We start from the raw sequence: 8,372 nt of genomic DNA on the forward strand, positions 1-8,372 counted from the left end.
GTCCATAATCACATGTGATACATGCAGGTTCTGTTATTTATTCCATGCTTTGCACAGTAAAATCCACAGAAAATCCACTGATTATACAACAGAATAGATAAACTGCAGGTTTTCAATGCCTCAAGGTGTTCTGATTTCTATGAAGTTTTTTTCTTCTAAATTTTCCAAATAAACCCACATGTATTTCAAATAAATTGTTGCAAATTTTGGATCCTGAATCAGCAATATCAATGACAATTCTGCCACGTCTACTCTAAAAGCCATTACCTGAATATCTATGGACTCTGTTCTATTTCTATTCATGGCACAGTTTTCATTCCCCATTTCCTTTAGTTTTTATTTCTAGTCATCAAATCTCAGACATCTCCTTTTATTTCAACACTTGTTTTCTCTCTCATCCTCCATAACGGTTCATTCACCATTTCTATAAAAGCAATTGTTTCTTGGTTTTTCAAATTGTGTTCTGAAGGCTACATTAAAAAAAAAAATCATATGTTATCTGCCAAAAAATAAAAAACTCACTTAAAGCTTCCACTGCGAGAACGATAAAGTGTCAAGTAATAGTGGAGTCACGGCCCACTAGGCCCTTTCTCTTTTTCCTTTCCAATTTTTTTTTTCAGTTTCCAAATCCAAACTTGATACTTGTGGACTGGCAGGACGTCATAGCTGTAAAAGACTTGTGTCTTCAGGTTTAATTAATGCTTTTCCCTTCTTTCATGCCTTCCAGTCTCCTTGTTGACAGGCCCTAGAAAGCCTGACAGTTTTACCGTGTAAAACAGATGTTACAGTATTGTTGTTTTGGCAGTTTCTATTTCATATGTATTTGGACAGGACACAGCAGAAATACATCAAATCTTTTCAGTTTGCTGTCGAAAACACTTTTTCAATGAATGTGAAATGTTAAAATTGTTTACAAAGCAATGAATAGTAAAAAAAAAAAATTGTAATTGTTATTCATTTTAACCCTTAACGCACTATGACAGTATAGTACTATATGGAGCCGTAGGGACTATATGAAGAAAGCTCATGGGCTGAGCTCTCTTCATACAGGTCAGGTATTGGCTGGATTACACAGCTGACAACTCCCTTTAACTGCCAGATAAACTGTTAAGTGCCGTGGCTGAACCCTATCGTTGCACTGTACAGTACTGCAGGAGGCTCTCACCATCTTAGAAGGGCATTTATTGGTTGTTACTATAGTCTGAAGACTCATAGAAACTCCTAGACCTGTCCTGAAGTCTGATAGGCACACCATTACAGATAGCCAGGATAAACACAATGGGGAGCATTTACTTACCCGGCCACTGGAGTTCACAGATTGTCCGCCAATAATGCACTGTGCCGCGATTCACTAAGATTGTGTTCCCAATATCCTGCATGTGTTGCTTCCCAGCTCAGGTCTTACAGAGCTCACCTTCTTTTTCGTGGTGCATGTAAGTGCTTGGTCTTGCGACAAAATTTTAAAGTTAAATCCCACGCTCAGTTTGAATCAGTCGGATCGTTCAATGGTACGCCACAATGGCATGAAAGCCAGCGCAGCTGCGCCAAAGATCAACCGTGTGCCAAAATCCCATCACAGACACAAGTTAAATACCTGTGCAAACCATGTAATTCCGAAGAAGGTGCACAGACCAACGAAAGTGTGCTCCTCGACCCTTAGCAAATGAGCCCCAAAATGTTGTAATACTCTTGTATACTGGAATACAGTGTAATCAGTAGCCCTAGGGCTAAAGTACCATAGAAATGAAATGTAATGTAGTTAAATTTCAAAAATTCTAATAAAACCCCTTTTCCTTAGAATACATTAAAAAATAAATACACAAAGCAATAAATGTTTCAGGTATCCCTATGTCCCAAAATGCCCAATCAATCCATTCAAAATATAAGGACAATTATCTGTTTCTGCGAATGGCATCATAAATAATAGCGTCCAAATATTCTAGTCTGCACTTTGCCCCAGTTTTTTCCCCCCATAAAAATTTAAATACAAACTGATGAAAATAACATATAGGTCCCAAATCATATACAACTGGACATATAGGCAAGAAACCGGATCTTCAGCTTGAGTACACTAGATACGTTTTTAACTGTCTATCTCTGGTGCTGTAGTACACAACATTACAGTCCTTGTGATGTAACTTATAATGTATGAAACTCTACATAAAGACTTTAGCTAATATAGGGGGAGATTTATCACTGCTTAGAAGCAGTGCAATAATTGCAAATACTTGCGCAGTGCAAGAATTTGCAATCAAAATAGAGAATCCACCACCTCCACGCCATGTGAGCATGGAGGGGCGTAGAGGGGTACAGCAGCATGGCGGCCCCATGCCTTCATTCTTTAAAAAAAAAAAAAACTTGCATAAAAACTGTTTTTTTATCGCTATGTGCGCTAGGTCGGGCCTGATGTAGTTTTGCCCACTAGCAGTGCTGCCAGGCAGGTCTTGATGAAGAACAAGAGGGAGTGTGGCAGCCATCAGTTTTATTTTTCCTAAGGGCCCCTTTAAATTTAAATCTAAGTTTAAATCTTTCTATTCTGTTCACGTCTCTGTTTAATCTTTAATGATCAGGGACAAAAAAAAAAACAAAAAAAAAAAATGTAATATTCCAAATTTCATATATTGACATACCTGTCAAAATGAGAAAACAAATATCTGTCAAATCCACTAATCGTTCTTAATATAGTTTCAAACGACAAATCTTTCTTTCCTGGCAATAAAGTCATCTGGAAAAATTCCAGTTGTTATATAATGACCTCAATATTTCTTATTTGGTTGAGTGTGGAATCTTTCTCGAGCTTCACTGAGTCATAGACTGAATCATGGGTGGTGAATACAGACATAAGGCAGGAGACAGATGGGAGAGACGTGAGAGTCAAATGTTAATACTCCCTAAAGAACGGGCAGATTGCGAATAAAAAAATGAAGAGGGCATATGTGTAAACTGTGAAGGAAATCTCCTGTCGCTTCCAAATTTCCCTATAAGCCATGTATCTATTTATAAGACAAAGCGGAGATCATGACACCAATTTCTACTTAGGGTAGAGATCACTTTGGATTACCATTGCACTGAGCAATATATCCAGCTATGGGGTGATCTTGTTTAAGGATTGAAATTGTACTATATTTACAGTTTTTATTCATAATGTTCCCTAAGATTTGTAATGTTTATGTTTTATTATGGTGGCCATTTTTGGTAGATTGGCTTATTAAAAATGTCTCCATAGATGTGTAGAACTTACATACTTTTTCTGTTTTGCAGGTACTGGAAGTGTTCTTAGTAAGGGCAGAAACAGCATGATTTTGAGTTGAAAAAATATACAGGTGTTTGTCATTGCCGTCTTTTAATTTAGGTATGCCTGCACTGCCATAGCCCTTCCTGCTCCCGCCCAAAGAGCCTGGAGAGAGGCAAGGATGTCAAAGAGTAGGGGCTCAGTGACTGCGGGGCGTGAGCAGTTGCGACTATGGCAGTGGCAAATTGTGCCATTTTTGTAAAATTTCTGCAAAAATTAACGAGCAAGTTCTACACATCTATCATCCATCAGATGTCCTTTAAATTGGCTAAAGATTCCATTTGCAATATATCCACAGCATGTACTAAAGTCATGAAAATGTTGCACAATTACATGCAAATTTGTTGTTGCTAGTTAGAGATGCGCATGTCTTTTCATTGGTTCGTTAATATGGTACAAATCTGACATTATTTTAGTTACAGACTCAAATCCAAAACTTATCTGATTTGTTTCAGATGAATTTGTAAAAAAAAAAAAAATCAAAAAGTGTTATATACCAATTTCCAGGACAGATATTTGTATTGCATATCACCATCTCCTGTCCTCTGCACTGTGGTCTGTCCATTAAATCCACCGCCATGGTCGTCTGTCGATGGCATTAGATTTGAGGAACAAGGATGTCTTCTCAATTTCCAAAATCGCAGCCAACTAGTATTCTGCACTCCTGTGTGCAAATACAAAGCCTAAATCCTTCTTCGGTGCTTATCTCTATGAGCGTCTCTATGTAGCTTTCCTCACATTGCAGTATAATATGTCAGAGAACATCTTTGTGACAAAAGCCCAATCTTGTGAAGCAGTATATTTTTGTCAGTCTCTTGCTTAACTACAGCTTAAATGTACATGTTTTAGGCCCATGTGCTAGCAGCAGCCTCATTACTTTCTATCTTTCTATGGGCTCATGCCTAGATTAATAGACTACATTCTGTTGCATCAACCAACTGCCCAGGTAAAACATCGAGAAAGTTTTATTCCTGCTCATCTTTCTGGCCTTGGCAGTGTTTTTCTATTGCCATCAAAAAGATTTATCTAGACTATTTGCTGCCGAAGGTAAGCTATAGAATGGCACCCCCGCTCCCCCATCCAGAAGTAATATATCAGATTATTATTTTTAGTATGCTGTTTCTCCATGCCATGTCATACACCCTGGCTGACATCGGGTGTCAAGACACCCTTTATTATTGTGTCAGGTCCTGTTTTATAGCAGGTAATTATGTCCCTGATGCTGACCCATCCCTCTGCAGGCGGGGCTGCCTGAGGCAAGAGACTCAGCTCACCTCATAAATGGTGCATCCCTGGTCACCAGCCTGTGAGCTTATCTATCGATGGCAGACTGAATACAAGAGACACTGTTTCCTTATTTTGGGGCCTGCAAACAGCACACATTTGTGTGCATGAAGCATAGCTCTGGACTGACTAGCCATAGGACTGTGGCTTTCTTTAACAACATAGATCCAACCTCCATCTTTAGGTTGTTGAGGAGAACAATCTACTTGCTGCAACATGTGACATGTAGCAGAGAAATTGTGAATTCCGAATTGAAAGGCACAGTAACATATATTTCAAAGAGCTTTATAATGAAAGGATAGGACACTCAAAACAACACTGTTAATAGGCAACTGAAAGATTTATATTGCTGGCATGTAGTAAAAAAGACTTCTATGAAAATAGCCACAACACAGTAGCAAGACTTAAATTCCACTGCAGCACCACCGCAGGGAACGAAGTATTTCTCAGTGCTCTTTAAAACTAATGGGCTGTCTATGTAACAACGGACATGCTAGATCCTTCTAAGATAGAGGCACTCTATTTCGATTTTTTTCTTCTGTGGCTCATCAAACCTTTGAATCTGGATTCTCTTCAATTAATCAAACATTTATTTCTTTTTTTTCTTAAACCAGTCCCTTAAAGGACATATAAATAAAAATCTGTACTACCTGTGTAATGATCCTTCTCACTAGAAACTCTTAGCACTTCCAATAAGATTAAATTCATTGTCGACTGATTTTCCATAATCCTTCACAGAAACATCTTTTTTTCTCCCTAAATGAACTAGAAGGAATGTGTGTAATGCTAGCAGTCACTCCACCATCAGGACACTCTGTTTTGTAGCTGAAATTTTCCATTAAGTTATAGGAATTATTTTTCAGATATCAAAAAAATCAGTAAACCATTTGATTTAAGGAAAGACACTCGGAGACTTGGGCAGGACCACCTACAGACTGAGAATGCTCATCGCAAAAAGCAATCTGTTTGTTCTATTTGATTTCTTATTACTTTTTTTTCCTTTGAAATACAGTTTCGCAAGAAGGACCAAGATAAGGAACAAAAGACAGATTCAATCAACATCAGCATCTACAGAGTAAACTTTTACTTCTGCCAAATTGCTGCTCTCCACCAGTCTCTACAGTAATAACAATAATTCCACCATTAGTAATTGTGTGGTCAGTGACTGGGAATATAGAGCGTAATATTTTCTAGGCTCCAAATGCACAGATCAGGGTGGGCGAGAATTTAGTCAAAATGACTCATTTTAAAATTATGGAATTTAACAACCAATACAAGTCACAACGTGGTATGATTGGAGGCCCTTTGTTGCGGGATATAGAAGGTTTGTCCATTGAGATTCATTGTAGAAAGTGGGGAGGATTAACCTGTTGGGTAACTATTATTAACTTCTATCTTTCCACCTATCTATCTAAGGACACTGTTAAAAGAATGAGAGGAAATTTGATTATCATTACAGAATGGAGCCTCTTGATGTCACTAGAGGAACCAAACAGCTCCAGCATAGGAATGCCGGCATATGAAAAGTGTCCTCCTTTGTCTTGGGTCTAAAGCATTGCAAATTTTCTGTATGTGGATCTGACACTTAAAATCTAAACCTTATTGTCAATTATTCTTGAAAGTTTCAGAATATTCACAGAGTATGAACTTACTCTTAACCCCTTCCTGACACATGCCGTACTATTACTGCGCAGCGCCAGGTGTATAGAGAAGGCCAGGTGTATAAGTGGGCTCACAGGTAGAGCCCTCTCCATACAAGGTGAATGTTTGTTGAATATTGCAACAAACATCCACTGGTAACTATTTGAATGCCCCGGGAAAAGCTGTCAGAGGCAATTAAGTTGCAACGGGGGCTTTGGGGCGGGGCGGCAATCCTTTACCATGACAGTCTGGACCTGTCATTCTGTCAACCCTGGGGGGGGGGTCCAAAAAGTGTTAAAAATAAGAAAGAAATCTACAAAACCCTAGTATAACCTTTATAAATTTGGTATTCCCTTGATCGTACCAAACCCAAAAAATAAAGGGCACATTAAAAGCTGTAAAAACAAAGCAAGAAAATGATGCAAATAAATGTTTTTGTAAATTTTACAACATTGACATTTTTTCCAGGTTCCCAATACATGGCATGGCATATAAAATAATGACACTAGAAATTACAATTTGTTACACAGGAAACAAGTCCTCATGCAGTTCTGTGCATGGAAAAATACAAAATTTAAAACATTTTTAAGGCAAGGAGCAAAAAACACAAAAACAAAAAAGGTTCAGGTCAAAAAGGGGTTAAATCTCTGTCACAAAATATGGAAAAACTGTTTACCACTTACTCTGATATCTTTACCATATATGTATGCTCTATGCCTCCTGTAACTTGACCCTGACCTTCTCTATAGGGCACAATAACCTATGTATTGGCCGTATAAACCTAATGTTTGTGCTTTACCCAGTGTAATGTTGTGCGTATGTTAAACTCTAACAGCGCGTTGGAAAAAAACATCTGAAATCAGTTTTCAAAATGAAAATCGCTCATCTCATGTGCACATGTATAATGTATATAAACCCACATCTGTCAACATGAAAATAGCGGTATGAGACATCTACTTATATTTACAGATTAGTATATTTTTGTATTTACTGTGCACCAGCTGCTCACTTTGTGTTTTGATGAATTATTCATATTTTTCTCTTTGCATTTGCTTTGCTGTCACATCTATACAGAAAATTTAAACAGTTGAATTCATTTGGACATACTGTAAATGCCAGGGCATTGTAGCAGGAAGAGTGTAGAACACACATGCCCATCATAGAAGCATAAACCAGTCATCCAGAGAGGATTAGGCAGGAATCAATACATATTTCAAGAAGCGTTTGTGCAGGGGTATTTTTGGCAATTGAGTCCCTCCAAACTATTTCAAATTGAAAAAATACCTTCACTGACAGTCAACAATGGTTGAAGGGATTCATTGTACAAACCTTCACCCGTAGGAAACTAGATATAAATGATATTAGTATAATAGGTTTAGTTACTAAACAATTATGTTGTGGGAATGTTAAAGGAAATTTACCACCAGGATCAAAAATTGTAAACCAAGCACCCCCCTCAGGATCCACTTTTCTTTAAGCTTCTTATTCCCTTTTTTTAAAGGGAACCTGTCATCAGAAATTGACTTAATAAACCACTAGCAGTATGCTGTCAAGCAGCTGAACACCTTCCATGACCCTTTAATTTCTTTCATGACCCTATGTGGTAGCATCATCCAGAAAATCAACTTTGACATGAGATGTCATTTGGATATATAAAGTCAAGGAGGAGGATATTTTAACACTCATCCAGAGACATCACTAACCAGATCTCCTGTAGACAGATGCATGAAGTCAATCACAAAGGAGGAGGTGTTCAGAGCTCCCACCTTGACTTCAGTGTTAAACTCTTCCCCTCCTTGACTTTCTACAACCAATTTACAGCTCACTTCAAAGATGATTTTCTAGATGATCCCATCACACTGAACCATGAAAGAAACAAAAATAGAAGGTATTACACTGTTTGACCATATACTGGTAATGGTTTATTAGGCCAATTTTCTTTAAGAATAAAAGGGTTTTAAAATCGACAAATGAGCCCTCAGGCTCATTTGTAGAATTTTAAAATCCTTTTTTTTAAAAACAAAAAAACAAAAAACAAAACAGGAAATATGAATCTAATAATAGATTGTCTCACAATCCTTGATCCTGGTGGTAGATGTCTTTTAACACAATGGTGAGCCCAATGTTAAGGTTTCGGGATTAAGCTCCACTCCAA

General features: G+C 37.7%; 1 long non-coding RNA gene across 1 annotated transcript; it reads left to right on the forward strand.

Annotated features, from left to right (window-relative positions):
• Window positions 1-1,117: 1,117 nt before the first annotated feature.
• On the forward strand, window positions 1,118-5,692 carry LOC140065702 (uncharacterized). Its single transcript, XR_011848027.1, has 3 exons — window positions 1,118-1,187; window positions 3,262-3,323; window positions 5,589-5,692. It is a non-coding gene; the product is annotated as an uncharacterized lncRNA (long non-coding RNA).
• Window positions 5,693-8,372: the final 2,680 nt, after the last annotated feature.

This window comes from Engystomops pustulosus, chromosome 6 (genome assembly GCF_040894005.1).
Source record: "Engystomops pustulosus chromosome 6, aEngPut4.maternal, whole genome shotgun sequence".
NCBI classification, from domain to species: domain Eukaryota; kingdom Metazoa; phylum Chordata; class Amphibia; order Anura; family Leptodactylidae; genus Engystomops; species Engystomops pustulosus.